Genomic DNA, 27744 nt, shown 5'->3' on the forward strand with positions numbered 1-27744 from the left:
GCTTCCCTTTGTGGGTAACCCAACCTTTCTGTCTGGCTGCCCTTAGCATGTTTTCCTTCATTTCAACCCTGGTGAATCTGATGATTATGTGTCTTGGTGTTACTCTTCTCGAGGAATATGTTTGTGATGGTCCCTGTATTTCCTGAATTTGAATGTTGGCCTGCCTTGCTATGTTGGGAACATTCTCCTGGATAATATCCTAAAGAGTGTTTTCCAACTTGGTTTCATTCTCCTTGTCACATTCAGATATACCAATCAAACATAGATTTGGTTTTTTCACATAATCCCATATTTCTTGGAGGCTTTGTTAATTTCTTTTCACTCTTTTTTCTCTAACCTTGCCTTCTTGCTCTATTTAACTGGATTGATCTTCAATCTCTGATATCCTTTCTTCCGCTTGATTGATTTTTCTATTGAAAGTTGTGTATGCTTCACAAAATTCTCATATTTTTCAGCTCCATCAAGTCATTTATGTTCTTCTCTAAGCTGTTTATTCTAGTTAGCATTTCATCTAACATTTTTTCAAGGTTTAATTTCCTCACATTGGGTTAGAACATGTTCCTTTAGCTTGGAGAAGTTTGTTATTACCCACCTTTTGAAGCCTGCTTCTGTCAATTCGTCAAACTCATTCTCCATCTTGGTTTGTTTCCTTGGTGGTGAGGAGTTGTGATCCCTTGGAGAAGAAGAGGTATTCTGGTTTTTGGCAATTTCAGTCTTTTTGTACTGGTGTCTTCCCATATTTGTGAATTTGTATAACTTTGGTCTTTGAAGTTGGTGACTTTGGGATGGGGTCTCTGAATGGATGTCTGTTCTGCTGATGTTGAAGTTATTTCTTTTTGTTTTTTAATTTTCCTTCTAACAGGCCTCTCTGCTGCAGTTCTGCTGGAGGTCCACTCTAGGCTGTGCTTGTATGGGCATCACCCATGGGGGCTGCAGAATAGCAAAGATTGCTGCCTGTTCCTTCCTCTGGTAGCTTTGTACCAGAAGGGTACCCTCCAGATGTGAGCTAGAGTCTCCTGTACAAGGTGTCTTTTAGGATAAACGGGGGTCATGGAGCTACTTGAGGCGGCAGTCTGTCCCTTATCAGAGCTCATGTGCTGTGCTGGTAGATCCATTGCTCCCTTCTGAGCTGTTTGGCAGGGATGTTTAAGTCTGCTGAAGTGGAACCCAAAACCGCCTCTTTTCCTAGGTGCCCTGTCCCAGGAAGGTGGGGGATTTATTTATAAGTCCCTGATGAGCTGCTGCCTTTTTTCAGAGATGCTCTGCCCAGCAAAAAGGGAGTCTAGTCACAGTGTGCCTGCAGAGGCCTTGCTGAGCTGCCATGGGTTCTGCCCAGTTGCTGTGTAAACTTTCCAGTGACTTGATTTACACAGGCAAGGTTAGACATACTGGAGCCTCAATAATGGTGAACAGCCTTTCTCCCATTAAGCTCGAACATCCCAGGGCAAGCTCAGACTGCTGTGCTGGCTGTGAGAATTTCAAGCCAGTGGATGTTAGCTTGCTGGTCTTCATGAGGGTTGGATCCACCAGTCCAGATCACTTGGATCCCTGGCTGCAGCTCCCTTTTTTTCAGGGGAATGAGTGGTTCTGTCTCGCTGGCAATCTAGATGCCACTGGGATAGGAGAAACAAACAACAAAAACTGCTGTGGCTAAAATGGCTACACAGTTTTGTGCTGGAAACCTGGGGCACTGGTGCTGTAGGTACTGGAGGGAATCCCCTGGGTTGCAGGTTGTGAAGACTGTGGAAAATGCACATATGTGAGCCAGAGTGCTGGAGTGTCCAGAAAAGTTCCTAATGGCTTCCCTTGGCTAGGAGGGGAAGTTCTTCGGCCCCTTGCACTTCCTGGGTGAGGCGATGCCCCACCTTGCTTTGGTTTGCCCTCCTTGCACCACACCCACTGTCTAACCATGCCCAATGAGATGAACCTGGTACCTCAGTTGGAAATGTGGAGATCACTTGCTTTCTGGCTTGTTCTCCTTGCTAACTGCAGACTGGAGCTGTTCCTATTTGAGCATCTTGGCAGAAGTCTCTGTGGTCAGTTTTAGAATAAGTATGATATGGTGCTGAGAAGAATGTATATTCTGTGGGTTTGAGGTGGAGAGTTCTGTAGATGTCTATTAGGCCCTCTTGGTCCAGATCTGAGTTGAAGTTCTGAATAACCATGTTAATTTTCTGTCTTGTTGATCTAACATTGACAGTGGGGTGTTAGACTCCCACACAATAATAGTGGGAGACTTTAAGTCTCTTTGTAGATCATTCAGAACTTGCTTTATGTATCTGGGTGCTCCTGTATTGAGTGACTATATATTTAGGATAATTGGCTTTTCTTATCACATTGATCCCTCTAGCATTATGTAATGCCCTTCTTTGTCTCTTTTGATCTTTGTTGATTTAAAGTCTGTTTTTTTCTGAGGCTAGGATTGTGACTCCTACTTTTTTTTGCTTTCCATTTGCTTGGTAAACCTTCCTTCATCCCTTTATTTTGAGTATATGGGTGTCTTTGCATGTGAGATGGATACCCTGAATCCAGCACACTGATGGTTCTTAGCTTTTTATCCAGTTTGCCAGTATGTGTCTTTTGATTGGGGCATTTAGTCTGTTTACATTTAATGTTAATATTGTTATGTGTGAATTTGATTCTGCCATTTTGTTACTGGTTGGTTGTTTTGCCCTTTGGTTCATGAGATTTCTTTATTGCACTGTTGGTCTTTACCATTTGGTTCTTTTTTGCAGTGGCTGATACTGGTTGTTCCTTTCCGTGTTTAGTGCCTCCTTCAGAGGCTCTTGAAAGGCAGACCTGGTGGTGATGAAAACTCTCGGCTTTTGCTTATCTGTAAAGGATTTTATTTCTCCTTTGCTTATGAAGATAAGATTGACTGGATGTGAAATTCTGGGTTGAAAATTCCTTAAGGATGTTGAATATTGGCCCCCAATCTCTTCTGGCTTGCAGGGTTTCTGCTGAGAAATCCACTGTGAGTGTGATGGTCTTCCCTTTGTGGGTAACCTGACCTTTCTTTCTGGCTACCTTTAGCACTTTTTTTCTTCATTTCAACCTTGGTGAATCTGATGATTATGTGCCTTGGGGTTGCTCTTCTTCAGGAATATCTTTGTGGTATTCTCTGTATTTCCTGGATTTGAATGTTGGCCTGCCTTTCTAGGTTGGGACATTTTCCTGGATAATATCCTGAAGAGTGTTTTCCAATTTGGTTTCATTCTCATCACTTTCTGGAACTCTGATCAAACACAGATTTGGTCCTTTCACATAATCCCATATTTCTTAGTCGCTTTGTTCATTTCTTTTCACTGTTTTTTCCTCTAATCTTGTTTTCTTGCTTTATTTAACTGAGTTGATCTTTGGTCTCTGATATCCTTTTTCCTGCTTGATTGATTTGTGTATGCTTCTCAAAGCTCTCATGCTGCATTTTTTAGCTACATCAAGTTATTTATGTTCTTGTCTATGCTGATTATTATAGTTAGTGTTTCATCTAACCTCTTTTCAAAGTTCTTAGTTTCCTTGCATTGGGTTAGAACATGCTCCTTTAGCTTGGAGAAGTTTGTTATTACCCACCTTTTGACACCTGCTTCTGTCAATTCATCAAACTCGTTCTCCATCCTGTTTTGTTCCCTTGCTGGTTAGGAGTTGCAATCCCTTGAAAGAGAAGTGGCATTCCAGTCTTTGGAATTTTCAGCATTTTTGCACTGGTTTCTTTCCATCTTCGTGATTTATCTACCTTTGGTTTGAAGTTGGTGACTTTTGGATGGGGTCTCTGAGTGGACATCCTTTCTGTTAATGTTGAAAATATTTCTTTGTTTGTTTGTTAGTTTTTTTCTAAGAGTCAGGCCCATCTGCTGCAGGTCTGCTGCAGCCCTGCTGGAGGTCCACTCCAGACCCTGCTTGCCTTGGAATCACCAGCAGGGGCTGCAGAACAATAAAGATTGCTGCCTGTTCCTTCCTCTGGTAGCTTCATCCCAGAAGGGTACCTGCCAGATGCCAACCAGATCTTTCCTGTATGAGGTGTCTGTCAACCCCTGCTGTAACATGTCTTCCAGTCAGGCTACACAGGGTTCAGGGAGCCACTTGAGGAGGCAGTCTACCTTTAATCAGAACTTGAGCACTGTGCTGGGAGATCCATTGCTCCCTTCAGAGCTTCCAGATAGGGACCTCTAAGTCTGCTAAAGCTGTACCCACCCACAATCACCCCTTTTCCCAGAAGTTCTGTCCCAGGAAGTTGGGGACTTTATTAGTCCCTGACAGGCTTCTGCCTTTTTTCAGAGATGCCCTGCTCAGTGAGGAGTGAGTCTGGTGACAGTGTCTTCTTGCAGTCCCCTTGCTGAGCTGCTATGGGCTCCAATCAGTCACTTTGTAAACTTCCCAGTGACTTTGTTTACACAGGCGAGGTTCAAATCACCTTCCCGAACCTCAGCAATGGCTGGTACCCCTCTCCCCATCAAGCTGGAATATCCAAGATTGAGTTCAGACTGCTGTGTTGGCTGTGAGAATTTTAATCCAGGGTGCTCGTGTTGCAGGCATCAGAGGGAATCTCCTGATGTGTGGGTTGTGAAGACCATGGGAAAAGCGCAGTATCTGAGCCAGAGTGCTAGAGTGTGGGGAAAAGTCCCTAATGGCTTCCCTTGGCTAGGAGAGGGAGTTCTCTGGCCCCTTGTACTTCCCGGATGAGACAATGCCCCACCCGGCTTCAACTTTCCCTCCTTGGGCTGCACACACCTTCTAACCAGTCACAATGAGATGAACCCTGTATCTCAGCTGGATATGTGGAGATCACCTGACTTCTGCATCACTCTCATTGGGAGCTGCACACTGGAGCTGTTGGTTTTTATTCAGCCATCTTTCTGGAAATCTCCTATATTCTTAAGACAATATAATGCAGGGCTTTACTGTCCTTGCCATTGAATCAAACTACTTAGCTTCAAATCCTTGTTTTATAAACTGTAACAAATTAGCCAGTGACTTGACCCTGTGACTTAGTATCCTCATGTGTGAAATGTGACTAATAATAGCAACTACTTCATAGAGGAGTTGTTATAAAGATTGCATGAATAATTCTGAGGTCCTTTTCAGCAAACTACTTCAAAAGGTAAGCTTTATATGTGCAAATAAGTCCTGGATCTTGTTGGAGACCCTTGGCAATAGTGACTCACCTGTCTTCTTAATAGAGCATTTACTATTTATTAAGGGATGAGTTGCTATGTGACAGACACAGTTTTAAGCCCTTATAAACTCAGTATTATTGATCCATTCTACAGATGCTGCATATATAAGGTAGTTGTGAGTATCTGATGTGTGACTTTCGATAACTCACCTTATATGTCACAATCAGTCTAATGGGGTCAGGCGAACTTATACATTTCTACTTCACCTATGGAAGAAAGAAAAAATGTATAATGTGCTATGAGAGACTTGTATAATATAAAGCTTTTAATCTATTATATATATATATAAACATTACAATGCTATATTCATATATGTTTAGATGAGCTGGAATTTTGAATTGAGTGTACAATGAGACTTGTAATAATATAACCTGATCAAAAGGGAGATTTAGCTACATACAATGTTTAATTCACCAGTTATCTGACAATAAATAACTGGTTGAGTTAATAAAAAATGATGCTTGCGTGTGTGTGTGACTAAGTGTACATGGATGTGTGTGCAAATTTTGTTTCCATTAGTATCTGGCTATTTAATGGCATGAGGAATACATAGAAATTGGTTAGTTTTTCTGAGTTTGATATTACCTTTCTAAAATTTAGAATTATTAATTCCCTCATATAGAACTGGGTATTGGTTGTTTTCTAAGTCATAGAATAAATATTGAATGTTCTAAGATTTGGAAATCTATTGAAAATTGTAAACTGATGAAAATATGATGCATGAACCAGAATCCTGAAATAGCTGAAAAAAAAATTAATCTTTTCTAATGTGCTTAAAATGACATTGTTTATGATATGGGAAATTGTTTTGGATTTTTCACACAAGTTTATTACGATTCTGCAGTGTTTTCCTTAATGGATTATTTCTTTTAAAAAGAGAAGCTAATGTCAACATTGTGTCATAGGCAATCAGAATTTAATATGGTTATTTAATGCATAAAATATTCATCAAAAATGTTATGTCAATCAATATGAAAACCCTTTCTGAAGACAATTGAGGGTGTTAAGAAGAGCTCAAGGAACTATATTAGCATTTGTTTTTCTGGAAAGTTAGGGAAAGCAGATGAGATATAAAATTTGAAAATACCAAATTTCAGAGACCAAAATTGAATAAGTCTTTCATTCTCTTTTTTTTTTTTTAATTATAAAATAGACAAACTAAGCATATCCTTCTTTGAGACTTGAAGTTCAAAAGAGCGTATGAGTCAGTTTGTGATTATGTTCTGTATATTTTGCAAGTTGTTGTAATTAAATGCAAGCAAACTACTGTGGAAAATATTTAGCCACAGAATCATTTCCCCCTATTCATTGTAAATTAGGTTATTTTAGACTATATCAAATTAGCATTGCCTATAAAATGTGTTTTGATTTGATTTGTAAATGACTCCACCAAAAATCCTTAAGCAAAAACCAAAATATTACACCAAAACAGACTCTTTGTTTTTTCCTCCTGACTTCTCTCAAAGTTTGATTTTGGAATTAAACTATTTTGGTTATAATTACATAGTCATGTTAAATATAAAAGATACTACCATTTGTTATTGAGGTGTACAGACATTGTTAAGCACAGTGTATTGCTATTTAGTTATTTGGTCCCTGAAGGAAACCTTTTTAAAAATGGCAACATCAAATAAAAAGACATGGAGTGGTTAAATAAATTTTGTAAAAGACCATTGGTTTGTTGCCTAAAAAAACCCTACAATTCATCAATAAAGACACACATAGAATAAAAATAAAGGGTTGGCAAAAGATATTATAGGCCAATGAACATAAATAAAAAAGCCAGAATAGCTAGACTTACAGCAGAAGAAAAAAATATGTTTAAAGACAAAAACTGTAAAAAGAGACAAAGAAGGTTGTTACATAATGTAAGTTTGCCAATTAAACAATATAATAATTGAAATTATGACAATTGAATATAACTAGAAATTCTTAAAATCATACAGGCATGTAGAAATTATGTTGAAAGACCAGAGTGACAATAAAAATTAAAAAGAAAATTAAAACATTTCTTGAAACAGGTGAGATTCCACCAAGATGGCAGAATAGGAACACCTCTGGAGAGCAAGTTCCCAGTGAGAGAGAGACAGAAGCTGAGTGATCTCCACATTTCCAACTGAGTTACCAGGTTCATTTCAATAAGACTGGTTGGACAGTGGGTGTATCCCAAGGAGGGCAAACCGAGGCAGGGCAGGGTGCTGCCTCACCTGGGAAGTGCAATTGACCAGAAGATCAGGGACTTTGCCCCCCACCCCAGCACTCCAGCTCAGATACTGTGCTTCTCTCATTGTCTCTGCAACTCACAGACCAGGAGATTCCTGCTGGGCTGAAAAGTGCTGCAAGTCACCAGCACAGATCTGAGCGGCAGCTCCAGATGGCACCATTTGATAACACCAAGAGCGCCTGCAGAATGGAGTTACCCACTCCCTAGAAAGAGGGGAAGCTGAAAGCAGGGAGACAGGTGATACCACTGGGCAGGTCTCACCCTCACAAAGACCAGCAGACTGAAACCCTCTCACTGGAGAGTTTTGCAGTCAGCACATCCATTCAAGATCAACCTGGAATGATCAAGCTTGGAGGGAGGAAGGGCATCTGCCATTGCTGAACCACATCTAAACATACCTGTGTAAACACAAGCCAGAGGAAGCTTACACAGCATCTGGACTGAGTTTGTGACAGCCCAGCAGCATGGCTGCAGGCAGACAAGGGACAGATTGCCTCCTCAAGCAGAACCCTGACCCCTGTATAACCAAAAAGACACCTCATACAGGAGAGCTCTGGCTGACATCTGGCAGGCACACTTCTGGGATGAAGCTACCAAAGAAAATATCATGCAGCAATCCCTGCTATTCTGCACCCACCCCCACCATGGCTGATCTCAGGCAAGCAAGATCTGGAGAAAACTTCCAGAAGTCCTACAACAGAGGGACCTGATTGTTAGAAGGAAAAGTAAAAAACAAAAAGAAATAGCTTCAAAACCAAAAGAAAGCATGTCCGCTCAGAGACCACATCCAAAATCACCAACTTTGAAGATCAAATGTAGATAAATCCACAAAGTTGGGAAGAAACCAGCAAAAAAATGATGAACTCACCAAAACCCAGAAAACCTCTCCTCCTCCAAGGGATTACATTCCTCACCATCAAGGGAACAAAACAGGATGGAGAATGAGTTTGACAAATTGACAGAAGAAGACTTCAAAAGGTGGGTAATAACAAACTTCTCTGAGCTAAATGAACATGTTTGAACCCAACGCAAAGAAACTAAAACCTTGAAAAAAGGTTAGATGAAATGCTAACTATAATAGCCAGCTTAAAGAAGAACATAAAAGACTTGATGGAGCTGAAAAAACAGCATGAGACCTTTGTGAAGCATATACAATTTTCAACAGCCAAGTCAATCAAGCAGTAGAAAAGATATCAGAGATTGAAGGTCAACTCAGTTAAATAAAGCAAGAAGGCAAGATTAGAGAAAAAAGAGTGAAAAGAAATGAACAAAGCCTCCAAGAATTATGGGATTATGTGAAAAGACCAAATCTGCATTTGACCAGAGTTCCAGAAAGTGATGAGGAGAAAGAAGCCAAACTGGAAAACACTCTTCAGGATATTATTATCAAGAAGAACATCCCCAACCTAGCAAGGCAAACCAACATTCAAATCCAAGAAATACAGAGAACACCATAAAGATATTCCTGAAGAAGACCAACAAAATGACAGTTTGATAAAAATATTAACATTAAATGTAAATTTAACACCACAAAGATATTCCTGAAGAAGACCAACCCCAAGGCACATAATTGTCAGATTCACCAGGGTTGAAATGAAGGTCAAAATGTTAAAGGCAGTCAGAGAGAAAGGTCGGGTCACCCACAAAGGGAAGCCCGTCAGACTCACAGTGGATCTCTCAACAGAAACCCTACAAGCCAGAAGAAAGTGAGGGCCAATATTCAACATCCTTAAAGAAAAGGACTTTCAACCCAGAATTTTATATCCAGCCAAACTAAGCTGCATACGTGAAGAAGAAATAAAATCCTTTATGGACAAGCAGTTGCTGAGAGATTTTGTCACCAACAGACCTGCCTTACAAGAGCTTCTGAAGGAAACACTAAACATGGAAAGGAACAACTAGTACTAGCCGCTGCGAAAATGTACCAAATGGTAAAGACCAATGATGCAATGAGGAAACTGTGTCAACTAATAGTCAAAACAAAATGACAGTTTGATAAAAATATTAACATTAAATGTAAATGGCCTAAATGCCCCAATCTAAAGTCACAGACTGGCAAACTGGATAAAAAGTCAAGATCCATCAATGTGCTGTATTCAGGAGACCCAAGTCACATGCAAAGACACATATAGACTCAAAGGGATGGAATAAGATTTACCAAGCAAATAGAGAGAGGGGGGGAGAGAAAAAAGGGGTTGCAATCCTAGTCTCTGATAAAATGGACTTTAAACCAACAAAGATCAAAAGAGACAAGGGAATTACATAATGGCAAAATGATCAATGCAACAGGAAGAGCTAACTATCCTAAATATGCATGTACTCAATACAGGAGCACCCAGATACATAACGCAAGTTCTTAATGACCTACAAAGAGACTTAGACTCCCACACAATAATAGTGGGAGACTTTAAAACTCCATTGTCAATATTAGATCAACAGACAGAAAATCAACAAGGATATCCAAGACTTGAACTGAGATATGGACCAAGAAAATGTAATAGACATCTACAGAACTCTCCACTTCAAATCCAAAGACTACACATTCTTCTCCATACCACATCGCATTTACTCTAAAACTGACCACACAATTGGAAGTAAATCACTCCTCCGCATCTTCAGAAGAACAGAAATTAAAACAAACAGTCTCTTAGACCACAGTGCAATCAAATTAGAACTCAGGATTAAGAAACTCACCCAAAACCACACAACAATTTGGAAACTGAACAACTTACTTCTGAGTGATGCCTGGAAAAAAGAAATGAAATGAAGGCAGAAATAAAGATGTCGTTTGAAACCAATGAGAACAAAAACACACATACCAGAGTCTCTGGGAAACATTTAAAGCAGTGTCTAGAGGGAAAGTTATACCAATAAATGCCCACATGAGAAGTGAGGAAAGATCTAAAATCCACATCGTATCATCAAAATTGAAAGAGCTAGAGGAGCAACATCAAACAAATCCAAAAGCTAGCAGAAGACAAGAAATAACTATGATTAGAGCAGAACTGAAGGAGACAGAGATACAAAAAAACCCTTCAAGAAAATCAATAAATCCAGGAGCTGGTTTTTTGAAAAGGTCAACAAAATAGATGCAATAAAAAATGACAAAGGGGATATCACCACTGATTCCACAGAAATACAAACTACCATCAGAGATTAGTACAAACAACTCTATGTGCATAAACCAGTAAACCTGGAAAAAATGGATACATTCCTGGACACTTACACCATCCCAAGACTAAACCAGGAAGAAGTTGAAACCCTGAATAGACCAATAACAAGGTCTGAAGTTGAGGCAGCAATCAATAGCCTACCAACCAAAAAACTACAGGGCCGGATGGGTTTAGATCTGAATTCTACCAGATATAAAAAGAGAAGCTGGTACCATTACTTCTGAAACGATTCCAAACAATACCAAAAAGAGGGAATCCTCCCTAAATCATTTTATGAGACAACATCATCCTGATACTGAAACCTGGCAGAGACACAATTAAAAAAAAGAAACTTCATGATGAACATTGATGCAAAAATCTTCAATAAAATACTGGCAAACCAAATGCAACCGCACATCAAAAAGCGTATCCATCACGATCAAGAAGGCTTCATCCCAAGGATGCAAGGCTGGGTGAACATATGCAAATCTATAAATGTAACCCATCACATTAACAGAATCAAATACTAAAGCCACAGGATCATCTCAATACATGAAGAGAAGGCCTTTGACAAAATTCAACAGCGCTTTATGCTAAAAATTCTCAATAAACTAGATATTGACGGAACGTATCTCAAAATAATAAAAGTTATTTGCAACAAACCTACAGCCGGTCTCATACTGAATTGCCAAAAACTGGAAACATTCCCTTTGAAATCTGGCACTAGACAAGGAAGCCCTCCCTCACCATTCCTATTCAATATAGTATTGGAAGTTCTAGCCAGAGCAATCAGGTAAGAAAAAGAAATAAAGGGTATTCATTTAGGAAAAGAGGAAGTCAAACTGTCTCTATTTGTGGACTACATGATTGTATATTTAGAAGACTGTATTGTCTCAGCACAAAATTCCCTTAAACTGATAAGCAACTTCAGCAAAGTCTCAGGATACAAAATCAATGTGCAAAAATCACAAGCACTCATATACACCGATAACAGATAGAGAGCCAAATCATTAGCAAACTCCCATTCACAATTGCTACAAAGAGAATAAAATACCTAGGAATACAACTAACAAAGGATGTGAAGGACTTCTTCAAGGAGAACTATGAACCACTGCTCAAGAAAATAAGAGAGGACACAAACAGATGGATAAACATTCTATGCTCCTGGTTAGGAAGAATCAATATCGTGAAACTGGCCATTGTGCACAAAGTTATTTATAGATTCAACACTATCCCCATCAAGCTACCAATGACCTTCTTCACAGAACTGAAAAAAATCACTCTAAACTTCATATGGAACCAAAAGAGAGCCCACATAGCCAAAACAATCCTGAGCAAAAAGAACAAAGCTGGATGCATCACTTGGCCTGACTTCAAACTATACCACACAGCTACAGTAATCAAAACTGCATGGTACTGGTACATTAACAGTTATAGACCAATGAAACAGAACAGAGTCCTTGGAAGTAATGCCACGCATCCATTTATTATTATTAAACAATAAAAAATGGTGTTGGGAAAACTGGCTAGCCATGTTCAGAAAGCTGAAACTGGACCTCCTTACACTGAAATTAACTCCAGATGGATTAAAGATTTAAATATAAGACCTAACACCATAAAAACCCTAGAAGAAACCTAGGCAAAACCATTCAGGACATAGGCATAGGCAAAGACTTCATGACTAAAACACCAAAAGCAATGGCAATAAAAGCCAAGATAGACAAATGGGATCTAAATAAACTTAAGAGTTTCTGCACAGCAAAAGAAACTCTCAACAGTGTGAATCAGCAACCAACAGAATAGGAAAAAATTTTTGCAATCTCCCCATCTGACAAAGGGCTAATATCCAGAATCTACAAAGAACTAAGCAGATTTATAAGAAAAAACCAAACCCATTCAAAGTGGGCAAAAGATATGAACAGACACTTCAAAAAGACATTTATGAGGCTGACAAACAAATGAAAAAATGCTCATCATTACTTGTCATTAGAGAAATGCAAATCAAAACCATATGGAGATACCATCTCATGCCAGCTAAATGGTAATCATTAAAAAATCTGGAGACAACAGATTTTGGAGAGGATATGGAGAAATGGGAACACTTTCACACTGTTGGTGGGAGTTTAATTTAGTTCAACCATTGTAGAAGACTGTGGAGATTCCTCAAGGATCTAGAAATAGAAATTCCATTTGACCCAGCAATCCCATTACTAGATTTATAACCAAAGGATTATAAATTATTCTATTATAAAGATGCAAGCACACATATGTTCATTGTGGCACTCTTTACAATAGCAAAGACCTGGAACTAACCCAAAAGCCCATCAATGATAGACTGGACAAAGAGAATGTGGCACATATACACCATGGAATACTATGCAGCCATAAAAAATGATGAGTTCATATCCTTTGCAGGAACATGGATGAATCTGGAAACAATCACTCTCAGCAAACTGACACAAGAACAGAAAACCAAACACCACATGTTCTTACTCACAGGCGGGTGATGAACAATGAGGACAAAGGGACACAGGGAGGGAAATTTCACACACTGGGGTTTGTTAGGAGTTGGGGGCTAGGGAGTGAAGTTGGGAAGGTGTAACACTGGGAGAAATGCCTGATGTAGGTGACGGCATGATGCAGACAGCAAACCATCATGGCATGTGTGTACCTATGCAACAATCCTGCAAGATCCGCACATGTACCCCAGAACTTAAAGCACTTAAAAAAATTCTTGAAACAAATAATAATGAACATGCAACATACCAAAACCTATGGGATATAGTGAAAGTGGTAATACAAGAAGAGTTTTTAGCTATAGGTTTCTACATTTAAAAAAAAGTAGAAAAAAACTTAAAACACCTAACAATTTATCTTAAAAAGGAAAGCAAGAGCCTTCAAAATCCAGACATAATAGAATTTAAAAAATAATAAATATCAGTGCATAAATGAAATTGAAATGAGGAAAATACAAAAGATTGACAAAATAAACAGTATTTTTTTTCTTTTTGAAAAAGATAAAATTAACAAACCTTTTGCTAGACTCAAGTAAAACATCAAAACAGAAAGAAGACCCAAATAAAATTAGAGATTGAAAGGAATCATTACAAGAAATACTGCAGAAATTCAAAGGAGAGTTAGAGGGTACTGTGAACAGCTATATGCCAATAAACTGAAAAACCTGTAAGAAATGAATAAATCTCTAGACCCATACAATTTACCAAGATTGAACCATGAAGAAACCAAAACTAAACAGACCAAATAACAAGTAATGATATCAAAGCCATAACAGTCTCTCAGCAAAGAAAAGCCCAGACCCAATGGTTTCACGGCTGAATTTTACCAAATGTTTAAAAAGGAACTAATATCAATCCTATTCAAATTATTCTAAAAAGTAGAGGAGGAGGGAATACTCCCAAACTTGTTCTACGTCTGCCAAATTTATCTTAATATAAACTCAAACAGAAGATGCATCAAAAAACAAATTACATGCCAGTATCCTTGAATACTGATGAAAAATATTCTTAACAAAATATTAGCAAATCAAATTCAACAACACATTAAAAAGTTCATTCGTCACGACCATGGGGGTTTCACCCTTGGGATGCAAACATGGTTTAACATATGCAAATCAATCAATGTGATACATCGTATCAACAGAATGAAGGAAAAAAACCATATGATCATTTCAATTGATGCTAAGAAAGCATTTGCTAAAGTTCAACATCTATTTATTTATGACAGAGTCTTGCTCTTTCACACAGGCTGGAGTGCAGTGGCGCAATCTTGGCTCACTGAAACCTACACTTCCCAGGTTCAAGCAATTCTCCTGCATCAGCCTGCCAAATAGCTGGGATTACAGACATGTGCCACCACGCCCAGCTAAATTTTTTATTTTTAGTAGAGGCGGGGTTTCACCTTGTTGGCTAGACTGGTCTGAAACTCCTGACCTCGTGATCCACCCGCCTTGGCCTCCCAAAGTGTTGGGATTACAGGCTTGAGCCACCGTGCCCGACCCAACATCCTTTTATGATAAAAACCCTAAAAAAACAGGGTATGGAAGGAACATACCTCAACATAACAAAAGGCATACATGACAGACCCTCAGATAGTCTATTCTAAATGGGGAAAAATTGAAGCCTCTCCTCAAAGATCTGGAACACAAGGATACTCACTTTCACCACTGTTATTCAATACAATATGAAAGTCCAACTTTCATACTATATTTTTGTTTGCAGATAGTATGATCTTATTTTGGAAAAACCTAAAAACTCCAGAAAAAAAAATGTTAGAACTAATAAATTCAGTAAGGTTGCAGGATACAAAATAAACATAGAAAAATCAGTAGTATCATTTCTGTATGCCCACAGCAAACAATCTAAGAAATCAAGAAAGAAATTCTGTTTAAAATAACTACAAATAAAATCAAATGCCTAGAAATTAAGTTAGCTCAGAAAGTGAAAGATTTCTACAATGAAAAGTGTAGGGCACTGTTGAAAGAAACTGGAAATAACACAAATTATGGAACCACAAAAGACCCAGAATAGCCAAAACTATGTTAAGCAAAAATAACTAAATGAGAGGAATCACATTAACTGACTTCAAATTACACTAAAGGGTTGCAGCAACCAAAAAAGCACGTTACTAGCATAGAAACAGACACATAGACCAATCAAACAGAAGAGAAAATCCAAAATAAATCCTTACATCTATAGGGAACTCATTTTCAACAAAGATTCCAAGAATGTACTTGGGGGACCAATAAGAGGTGCTGGTAATACTGGATATCCATATACAGAAAAATGAAACTAGGCCTTTATCTCTCACATACACAAAAATCTAATAAAATACACCAAAGACTTAAGCCTAAGACCTCAAACTATGAAATTACTAAAAGAAAACATTGAGGAAAATCTCCAGGACATTAGACTGGGCAAAGATTTCTTGAGTAATATCCCACAAGCAGAGGCAACCAAAGCAAAAATGGACAAATGGGATCACATCAAGCTAAAATACTTCTGCACATGGAAGGAAATAATCAACAAATAGACAACCCACAGAATGAAAATAATATTTCCAAACTTCCCTTATGTAAAAAATATTTTTAACAAGAATATCTAAGGAGCTCAACCAACTCTATAGGAAAAAATCTAATAATATGATTTTTTTTGAAAAGCAAAACATCTGAATAGACACTCTCAAAAGAAGACATAAAAATATCAAACAAGGACATGAAAAGGTGCTCAACATCATTGGTCATCAGAGAAATGCAAATCAAAACTACAATTAGATGTTATGCAACCCCAGTTAAAATCATTTTTACCCCAAAAGCACACAATAACAAATGCTGGCAAGGATGTGGAGAAAAGGGAACATGTTTGCACTATTTGTGGGAATGGAAATTAGTACAACCAATAGGGAGAACTGTTTGGAGGTTCCTCCAGAAACTAGAAATATTATCCAACAATCTGATTCATAAGTTTATATTCCAAAGAAAGGAAATCAGTACCTTGAAGAAATATCTTTGCTCCCATGTTTGTTGCAGCACTGTTCACAATAGCCAAAATTTGGAAGCAACCTAATTGTCCACCAAAAAATGAATGAAGAAAATGTACTACTTGTACACAATAAAAAAGAATAAGATCCTGTTTTTTGCAGCAACATGAATAGAACCAGAAGTCATTATGTTATGTGAAATTAGCCCAGCACAGAAAGTTAAATTCATATCTTCCCACTTATTCATGGGAGCTAAAAATGAAAACAACTGAAGATTGTGGAGATTAGAGGGTGGAATAATGGTTACCAGGGGCTAGGAAGGGTTTTGTTAATGGGTACAAAAATATAGTAATAAAGAATGAATGAGATCTACTATTTTATAGCACAATAAAGTAAGTACAGTTAATAATAATCTATTGAACATTTTAAAATAATTTTAAAGTATAATTAGATTGTAACACAATAAATGATAAATACTTGAGGTGATGGATAGTCCATTTATCTTTATGTAGTTATGCTTGCATGCCTGTATCAAAATGCCTCTTGAACCCCATAACGCTATATACCTACTATGTACCAAAAAAATTAAAAATTAAAAAAATTTAAAAATGTTATCAATTACTATGGAATACAGTTTGGCAATCTAATTGTCTATCTACTACCTATCAATCAATCAATCAACTAACCAATCAATCGCAAATACACTTATTCTTCTATCCAGGATTTTGACTTTTAGGAATTTATCCTTCATATTTCAACAATTTTTCAGACTTATGCATTAAAATAATTACTGAATCATTATTTGTAATAATAAAAGATTGAAAAGAACCCAAATGTTCATATATATGAGACAATTTAGTAAATGAGGGTAGGCAGTGCTAACAGCATGCTAGGCAGAAGTTAATGAAACACAAAGGCAGGTCTATTTGTATCTATATGAAATACTCAATGAGATATAGTATTTCAAGAAAAAGCTAATTTATAACACTTTGTAAAGTATACACTTGGCTTAAAGTTATGAGTGCATACATACACTTCTAAACACTTAGAATATCTCTGCAAAAATAGATACAAATCAGTAATAAAAACTATGAAGTGGGAGTAAATGGATCGACTGGCATACAGAGTGGGCGGGAGACCTAGCTTTCATTTACTTTCTTCCTATTAAACATGTATTTTGTCAATACCGTTCAGGACATAGGCATGGGCAAAAACCTCATGACTAAAACTCCAAAAGCAATGGCAACAAAAGGCAAAATAAACAAATAGAATCTAATTACACAGCTTCTGCAGAACAAAAGAAACTATCATTAGAGTGAACTGGCAAACAACAGAATGGGAAAAGTTTTTGCAATCTACCCATCTGACAAAGGTCTAATATCCAGAATCTACAAAGAACTTAAACAAATTTATAAGAAATAAACAACCCCATCAAAAAGTGGGTGAAGGATATGAACAGACACTCAAAAGAAGACATTTACACAACCAACAAACATTTTAAAAAAGCTCATCATCACTAGTCATTAGAGAAATGCAAATCAAAACCACATTGAGATACCACCTCATGCCAGTTAGAATGGCAATAATTAAGAAATCTGGAGAACAACAGATGCCAGAGAAATAGGAATGCTTTTACACTCTTGGGTAGAGTGTAAATTAGTTCAACCATTGTGGAAGACAGTGTGGCGATTCCTCAAGGGTCTAGAAATAGAAATACCATTTGACCCAGCAATCCTATTACTGGGTACATACCCAAAGGATTATAAATCATTCTATTATAAAGACACATGCACACGTATGTTTATTGCAGCACTGTTCACAATAGCAAAGACATGACCAACCCAAATGTCCATCAGTGATAGACAAACAAAATGTGCCACATATACACCATGGAATGCTATGCAGCCATAAAAAGGGATGAGTTCATGTCCTTTGCTGGGACACGGGCCAAGCTGGAAACCATCATTCTCCGCAAATTGACACAAGTGCAGAAAACCAAACACTCCATGTTCTCATTCATAAGTGGGTGTTGAACAATGAGAACACATGGACACAGGGAGGGAAACATCACACACTGGGGCCTGTCAGGGGGTTGGGGGATAGGGGTGGGATAACAGGGGTTGTGGGGATTGGGGAGAGACAGCATTAGGAGAAATACCTAATGTAGATCATGGGATGATGGATGCAGCAAACTACCATGGTACGTGTATACCTATGTAACCTGCACATTCTGCACATATACCCCAGAACTTAAAGTATTATAATAAAAATAAATATACTTTGTGATACTTAAACGTATATTTTGTACAGGGATTATTAATATAAATTATAGTAAAATGTAAGGGAAACACTGCTAATGGGAAAAATAATAGACATGTTAGGGAAAATAAACAAATGATTTTAAGCTGCTAGTATTTAGTGGCAATATTTTAAAATATTACTGAGAATATTGAAATACATTATATATGTATTTACATAAATTGTTGGGTCAAAATAATTGCAAAAGGAACATTTTCCAGCAGCAATTAGAAGAAAAATTAAACTATTGTTAGCTGACAGTATTTGCAAACCACACATGATAAAATAGGTTGTATTCAGAGTGGGAGACTCAAGGAAAACAAAGTTCCTCGAAAGAGGCTGGACTTCTCTTGTAAGAGTCAGAAGCATCACCCTGCATCCTTACAAGATGTTTAAGACTAAGAGCTAATAAATATAACTCAGGTCCTAAAGGAAGGAAGAATACAATAAGATTTATCCAAGAATAACTCTGCAAGGTAGAGACTAGATAGGTTGTCAACATCTTTATGAAGGAATAAACTATAATCAGGAGTTTGCCTTTAAAAATTATTTTGCTGGTTGGAAGGGAAAAATTATTGTTCATACTTCTAGAGCTATAAACCCATGACATATTTAGTCAATTTATCAATTTAGGCCAATTTACCTATTTAGTTAGAATGATATGTGGTTTGTGACTGAATGGTTGTTTTCTTCTTGGTGTCTTACTGCTTTCCAATGTTGTTGGATTCTTCTGATTTGATCATATATTTATAAACTTTCAGTTTAACAAAATCTTAAAGAAACCAATTCTCACCTGTACACAGTGCAGTGAAGTTACAGTTACTTCAGTTATTAGTTATTGTTGGCATATAATAAAGATAATACAGAAATTGTTTTTAGAAAGTTCCTTTACTCAGATAATGCCACCAGGCAGGCCCCATCTCCCACATTTGCAGTTACAGTTTGACATGAGATTTGGGTAGGAACACAGACCTAAACCATATCATTAATTTTACACGTCTGTTTAAATATATTCAAATATAATTTTGCAAACCACTGTTTCTTCAAATCAACATTAAATACTGAGCCAAAATAATTCTACTTATATTTAGACTATGTATAAAAAAATGTAAGACTATGTATTAAAAATGTAATTTTTCAAAAAAAAATGTAATTTTTCATTTAATTTTAAAGTATACATTATATACACATATATAATAGAACAGACACTCATTCCTACCCAAGTTTTACATTTTTTGCCTTAATGAAAGAAAGTAGTAATTAGTTTTTTACAGTTATCACATTAAACTGCAAGAAACTTACTGGCTTAGTACATATTATTAACAGTATATACACAATATATTAATAAATAATATGTTTTTTTTTGGAAGTCGGAAATCTAACATGGGCCTTACTGGACTAAAATCAAGGTGCCAATATGTTCTTAGGAGAGAAATCTTCTCCCCTTCCCTTCTCTCCACTCCCCTCATCCCCCCTCATCTTCACTCATCTTCCCTCTACCCACATCCTTGGTTCATGAACTCCTTCCTTCGTCTCGAAACACAGCAATGATAGATAGAATCTATCTCACATCACAGCCCTAGACCTTCTTTTCTGACTCCTTTTTCCACCCTTAAGGACCCCTGTGATTACAATGGGCCCCTTGGATAATCCAGGATAATATCCCTATCTTAAAGTCAGCCAATTAGGGACATTAATTTCATCAACAGTATTAATTGTCCATTGCCATGTAACCACGAATCTTCATAGTTTCAACAGTTAGGATGTGGACATCTTTGGGAGACTATTATTCAGACTATCATATGCTAAACAAAAATTATGGGAGGCCATTGTTTTGGACAGCTCCTGCACTAAACACCAACAGACCAGGCAAAACCAAAGAGTCATCTGGGTTAAATGCCATGTAATCAAAGTGAACTTTGAAACAAGCCAGTTTTTGAAACAAATGAAATAAATAAGAAAACAAAAAATAAAAATAAAACCAAACCACGGGTGCTTCACAGCAACCAGTCAGAAGGCATGCATTTAACCAAAAATTTCCTCTGTTTTAACTCCATATGGGAAGTAACTTTGAAACAAGAAATCTGCTTTTATTATTATTTTCCAGGATTAATTCTTCATTTATACTTTCTTCAGCCCTTCTCTGTCTATAAAGCCAATGTCCTCTGCTTAGCTCATGGGAGCTCTTATTTTATTTAATAGCATTGATGCTGCCTTGATTCTTAAAAACACATATATGATAAGATTCAATTCTCTCTTTCCTCACTCCAAAAATATATTTATGTTTTTAAAAATATACATGAAGCATATGTTTCTGCAGTATTATTTTGTGTGCTTTAAATTTTCCAATAACAATATAATATTTACAAGAACTTACATCTTGGTTTGTCCAGGATAGTCTGGCTTATGCTCATTGTTCTAACATATGTATTAATAGCACTTCTCCAGTAATATTACTCATATCTTTTTGCAGCAAGCATTTTTCACTCAACATTTTTTAGAAGTTTGTCTTAGTACTCATAAATCAACATTGAAATGAAATAGCTACATTTTCTGTTTTTTAATAGTTCAGTAATTCAAAACTTTTTCATATAATGACTACATTTGTACTCACATATGCCATATCTTTCTTATATTATACTTTTGCAGTTCGTCATTAAAATAGTTGGACTTAGACTTGATATGCTTTATTTTAGAAATGCTTTCTTGGAGACTCCTCTTGATATTATAGACTTTAGACATTCAGATGCCTCATATTTTTGAGATGTCTTGGTTTTTCTTCTGTCAAGTGTTTGTTGATCATTTATCAAGTTCATGAGTTCTTTAATTTGATGATCATTGCTTAGACACTCAGTAAGCCATTCATTGTAATTCTCAGATTCTTCTGTGATTAAACCCTTCTGACTGAATAGGCTAGATTAATAAGCTATACTCCTTCATGACATAGGCCTTTTAGAGCTCTTTTAAAAACTGATCTTATAGCTAATACTATTTAGAACAACACTTGTATTTTGAAACAGATTCAGTTTTAAACTCATAGTATTTCAAGTTTTTACATATAATTAATACATACTAATTGTACATATTTAATAGGGTACCATGTAATGTTTCAGTGCATTACACATAGTATGATGATCAAATTGGTGTAATTGTTATTTCCTGTAGTCACCCTACTGTGTAATAGAAAACCAAGACCCATTCTTCCTATGTAACTGTAACTTTGTACCCATTGAATAACCTCTCCTGGTTTTCTCTTTCTCCAACCCTCCCCATCCTATGATAACCACCATTTTACTTTCTACTTTTATAACATCATCTGTTTTAGATTTCACATAGGCGAGGTGATATGCTGTTTGTCTATCTGTGCCTGGCTTATCTCACTTAAGGTAATGTCTTCCATGTTCATTTAGGTTGATGAAATGACAGAATTATTTTTCATGTCTAAATATTCCATTGTATATGTATACACCACATTTTAAAAATCCATTCATTTGTAGATGAGCACTTTGGTTGATTCCATATATTGGCTATTGTGAATACTGCTGTAATAAATATGGGTGTCCAGATGTATCTTTAGCATATTGGCTTCACTTTCTTTGTATTCCCATAATGAGATTGCTGAATCATATGGTATTAATATTTTTAATTTTTAAAGGAATGTTTATATTGTATTCCATAATGACTCTACTAATTTACATTTCCACCAGCAGTGTATAAGGGTTTGGTTTCCTTCTCTCCACATCCTCACCAGAATTTATTTTCATCTTTTTTTTTTTTAGTCTAGCTAAAAGTTTGGCAATTTTTTTTTTTCCAAAAAACAGCTCTTTTCTGTTGGTCATTTGCATTTGTTTAGTACCCATTTCACCCCTTTCTGCTCTGATCTTTATTATTCTTTCTTATACATATTTTGGGCTTAGATCATTACTGTTTTTCTAATTCCTATGGTGCTATTTTTAGATGTTTATTTCAGATTTTGATATAGAAATTTATTGCTAGAAACTCCACCTTAAATGTGTTTTTGCTGTGTCTCATAGGTATCAGTATGCTGAGATTTCATTTTCATTTGTCTTAAAAAATTTTTTAATTTCCTTTTTTTTATTGACCTATTGTTTATTTATAAGCAGGTTGTTTAATTTTCACGTGTTTGAACTGTTTCCAAAGTTCCTCTTATTATTGATTTCTAGTTTTATTGCATTGTGTTCAGGAGAGATATTTGAAGTGATTTTAATTTTAAAAAAGTTTAAGACTTTTTTAGTGGCCTAACAAATGTTCCTTGTACTATTGAGAAGAATGTGTACTCTGCAGTTGTTGGGTAGAATGTTCTGCAAATGTCTGTTATGTCTATTTGCTCTAGAGTGTGGTTTAACTTTGATGTTTCTTTTTTGACTGCCTGCCTGAATGATCAGTCCAATGCTGACAATGAGATGTTGAAGTTTTCTATTATACTCCAGTGTATCTTTTCCTTTAGTTCTGTTAATATTTGCATCACATATTCAAGTGGATCAGCTTTGGGTATGTATGTATTTACAATTATTATACAATTATTATATTCTACTGCTATATTGACTATTTATGACCTTCTTTTTCTGTTGTTTTTTTCTATACTTTAACCTTAAACTTTATCTGATATGCAAGTATTTTTTTTCTCACTGCACTACCTGGTTTTGGGAGAGTGGCGATGCCTGAACTTCTGTAGCCACAACTGATATTGCATTGGTTTGCACCCAAGCCCGTGACCTCCCAGACTAGCACAGCACTAGGGCTCACCCAAGGACTGTTGCTATTATGGCCTGCCTGACAATGAAATTTATTCTGAGCCTGAAACCACTTTAGTCAGTTGGTGGTGAAATGGGTCAGGACTTGATTCTTCCCACTGGTGCAGCCAATTCCCTTCTGTCCCAGAGTGAGTCTGAATGCTCCCTCCATGAGCATCAGCCTAAATCAAGGGCCATGGGTTTCTGCCTGGTGCTGTATTCTACTGTGGTAGGTTCTAAGGTAAAGTCTCATACACACTTCCTTCTCCATCCCCCAAACAGATTATCTCCTATGCTCTGCTGCCTGGGGTTGGGACAGGACATGCCACAAATGACTTAAGATTGTCCTTCCTACCCTCTTCAAGGTGTCTTTTCTTGACGTTATGCTAACACCAAGTACTGTAGTCTCTCACCTGATTTCTTCAGCTCTTGTGACAGTAGGTATTTTCTTGCATAAATTATTGTTTAATTTGATGTTCCTCTGAGGGAGTGATTGCTGGAGGATTCTCATCCATTATTTTGTTTCACCTCCTTTTGTTCTTGCTCATTGTTGAAAACCTTGATCTATTACCCCCTCCCCCAACACCCCTGTTAAAATAAGTATGCCAAAATTCCCTCTATAACTAATTTATTTTTCTTTTGTCAGTTTCTGTTTTTAATGTCTTTTAAGGCTGTAATATTAAATATATAAAGATTCAGATTTCTTTTTTTACCCTCATGGTGAATTATTTCATTATCATCTTACCAGGTTTTGTTTTGTCATTAAAAAAAAAAAAAAAAAAACTAAACTTTTACTTTTGGCTAATATTTATGTTGGTTATCTTTTCCATCTCATTTTTATGAATCTTTCTATATCCTTTATATTCAGACTGTCACTAATAAGTTTTATTCTGTAATTTATTTTTACCATATTTTAACTGGTAAAATTAATTTCTCTAGATTTAATATAAGCACTGATTATCATGGACTTTGTGCCATACAATGTTGTATTTTGTATATACAGCTTTCCTGTTGCTTCTTGAACATGTTTGACTTAAACACAATGACTGGCCTTTCTCTTAACTTATTGCCATCCAATATTTTATTTCCACATTATTTTTATTCTAATTAGTTACTATAATTATTATTGACCTTTAGATTCTGTGTGAAGTTTACTCATATAGTTAACAATTTATTTTTTATCATTGCTTCTTGATACTTACTTCATTTTGGATTCAATTTCCTGGCATGTATCTTATAGATCTTTCAGTATGGGTTTGTTCATAATCAGTTCTCTCAGATTTTGTGTGAATATTTTATATTGGCTTTTGATAATTAAGTTCTTTTTAAAGTTCTGGGTTACATCTGTTATGCTTCTGCCCTTGTGACATATCTTCACAAGCTTGCCACAAAAATATCTCCCATCTCACAAAGTCTTCTACAAAGTGACTTCACCTCTCCCATATTGAGAGATGAGATTTTTATGCTACTCTTCTCCCCATAATAAAACTTTTAGGTTTGTTACTGGCTTTTAACCAATTGATTGTGGCAAATATGCAGCTGTATGTCTTTCAATACAGTCCAAAAGACTAATGTAATTTTTACCTTACAGACACATTGAATTATGAGCTCTGAATGACCATTTAATAAGTCTGACTATCATGAGGTCACTTGAGGAAATATAATCTTCAAAAAGAGACCAATGAGGCTCTGGTCACAGCCTCAGCTGAGATCCTATTTAGCATCTGGAATCAGCCAAAAAACAAATGAGTAAAGATACTTCTAATGACTCCAGTCCCCAGCTGTCAAGTAATCTAAGCTTATTGTCCCAGCTGAGAATCCAGACATCTTGGAGCAGAAGCAAACAATTTCCACTGTGCTGCATCCAAATTCTTGGCCCACCGACTTTGCAAGCATAATAACAAGAATTTTTATGACATTAATTTTATGGTAATTGATTATGCAACTATACTAACTGGAACACCAATGAACCATTTTCTGATCTATTTTTGTCATCCCAAAAACTTTTTGGTCTCATTCCTTTTTACATAATTTGTATTATCATTCTAGTTGTGTTTAGATTTTCCTTTTTGTCTTTGAGAAAGAAAAAACTTGAACGATAAAAACACTACCTGTTTCAGGTGTGGGAGAATTGTTTCTATCAAATAACATGCCCTTGGAAAACTAGAGAGGACTATTTAAAATGTTTTTAAAGGTATGTTTGAAAACACTGGAGAGCTATCAAAACAGCAAGAATTTGAGGTAGCAAGGTCTGCTACAGAAGAAGAATCAGGGGTGAGCTCAACATCTATTTATACCCTCAAAGCCTTCGTTGATCCATCAGCAGAATAGAGTTTGAGATGTTGAGGTGAACATTAGGTAGCTTAATAGGAATTTAGCAATCAAAACTAAAGTTTATGGTTTTCTAAGGAGGAAAGCCCTTCAGAATTTCACTTGGAAACTAAAGAACTACAACTTGGGCACAAAGACAAAGTTAAAATGGCCAAATCTCTTCAAAATTAAAGCTTATCTTAAAATCAGTTCAATACCAAGTCAGGTCTTATCTTTCTCTATTAACTGTGTTTTAAAGTCTAAATACATGGCTCTGTAGTCATTAACATCATTTAAAACTTTAAATAATTTCCACAATTTTTTTATCACATCACTTCGCATTCAATAAAAAATTACTTAGAACATCAGGAAGCATAAGCAAATTACAAAACAGGAAAAAAAGAAAAGAAAAATAAAAAATATAATAGATTCACAAATTATGTATATATTAATTATAACATGTTCAAGAAAATAGGAAAAAAGAATCTAAGCAAAAAATGAAATACATGTACACATATTTGGGTTATACACACACACACACACACAATACTATATAAATCCTACAAACATAAAATAACAGAAAGTAAGGCTGAATACATTATTTTAATGGGAAATGAGACATTGCTAAATAGGATAATAGTGATTTAGGTAGAATAAAGATCAGTCGGAAATCTTCAGGCTAAAGAATAGATAGATTGAAGGATGGAAAACAGAAAGTATTAAAAATTACTGAAAGAGAAAATAGTTAAAATTTAAACATGTTTAAAATGGCACTCCGGAAGAAGTAAAAGGATATGCGGCAGAAAAAATGCCTAAGACTATATAATGCCTGAGAATTTTCCAAAAGCCACATATTTAAAGGTATTTAAAGAAAACCACACATATACAAATATAGTAAACCTGCTGAAATTCAAAGAGAATATAACATATTTTAGGCAACCAGAGAATAAAACATGATTCTAAAAGGAGCAACATTATAAATTTCAACACACATTCAAAAGAAGATATGGTAGCCAGAAGATAATGGATGATATCTTGAAAGTATTGAAAGAAAAAAATTGCAGACATCCTAAAATTCTACATTCAACAAAATTTTTTTTTCAAAATCAAACCTGCATAACCTGCATATATACCCAGAACATAAAGTATAATTTAAAAAAATAAAAAATATATGTATTTAACCTCATACATATATCAAAGTACATTTAGAAAAATGAGTGACATTTATGGCAAAACAATGAAATATCATTTAAAAAGAAAAAAATTACATTGCAGATGACAAAGATAAAATGAAATAAATTATTAAGAAGCCACAGGCTGGGCATGGTGGCTCACACCTGTAATTCCACCACTTTGGGAAGCTGAGGCAGGCAGATCATGAAATCAAGATATTGAGGCCATCTTGACCAACATGGTGAAACCTCGTCTCTACTAAAAGAAAAAAATAAGCAATTTCAGCAAAGTCTCAGGATACAAAATCAATGTGCAAAAATCACAAGCATTCCTATACACCAATAACAGACTTAAAGAGAGCCAAATCAAGAACAAACTGCCATTCACAATTGCTACAAAGAGAATAAAATACCTAGGAATACAACTTAACAAGGAACATAAAGGATCTCTTCAAGGAGAACTACAAGCCACTGCTCAACGAAATAAGAGAAGACACAAACAGATGGAGAAACATTCCATGTTCATGGTTAGGAAGAATCAATATGGTCAAAATGGCCATACTGCCCAAAGTAATTTACAGATTCAATGTTATCCCCATCAAGCTACCAATGACCTTCTTCACAGAACTGGAAAAAACCACCTTAAACTTCATATGGAGCCAAAAGAGAACCCGCATAGCCAAGTCAATTCTAAGCAAAAAGAACAAAGTGGGAAGCATCACACTACCGGACTTCAAACTATACTACAAGGCTACAGTAATCAAAACAGCATGGTACTGGTACCAAAACAGAGATATAGACCAATGGAACAGAACAGAGGTCTTGGAGGCAACACAACATATCTACAATCATCTGATCTTTGACAAACCGGACAAAAACAAGCAATGGAGAAAGGATTCCCTGTTCAATAAATGGTATTGGGAAAGCTGGCTATCCATGTGCAGAAAGCAGAAACTGGACCCCTTCCTGACACCTTACACTAAAATTAACTCCAGATGGATTAAAGACTTAAACATAAGACCTAACACCATAAAAACCCTAGAAGAAAATCTAGGCAAAACCATTCAGGACGTAGGTGTAGGCAAGGACTTCATGACCAAAACACCAAAAGCATTGGCAACAAAAGCCAAAATAGACAAATGGGACCTAATCAAACTCCACAGC

The 27744-nt window shown here is 36.2% G+C and overlaps 1 long non-coding RNA gene across 1 annotated transcript in view; it reads right to left on the reverse strand.

Moving 5' to 3' along the window:
- Positions 1 to 9819: 9819 nt before the first annotated feature.
- The window catches only part of LOC116549723, a 19670-nt gene continuing 1745 nt past the window's right edge, over positions 9820 to 27744 (reverse strand). The window contains exons 2-3 of the long non-coding RNA XR_004268031.1: positions 27554 to 27559; positions 9820 to 10003 (exon numbers count right to left, since the gene is read on the reverse strand). This is a non-coding gene — a long non-coding RNA (uncharacterized LOC116549723). The remainder of the gene's footprint in view (positions 10004 to 27553; positions 27560 to 27744) is intronic.

The sequence above is a fragment of the Sapajus apella genome, unplaced genomic scaffold (genome assembly GCF_009761245.1).
Source record: "Sapajus apella isolate SASKATOON/1434 unplaced genomic scaffold, GSC_monkey_1.0 scaffold6, whole genome shotgun sequence".
Taxonomy (NCBI): Eukaryota; Metazoa; Chordata; class Mammalia; order Primates; family Cebidae; genus Sapajus; species Sapajus apella.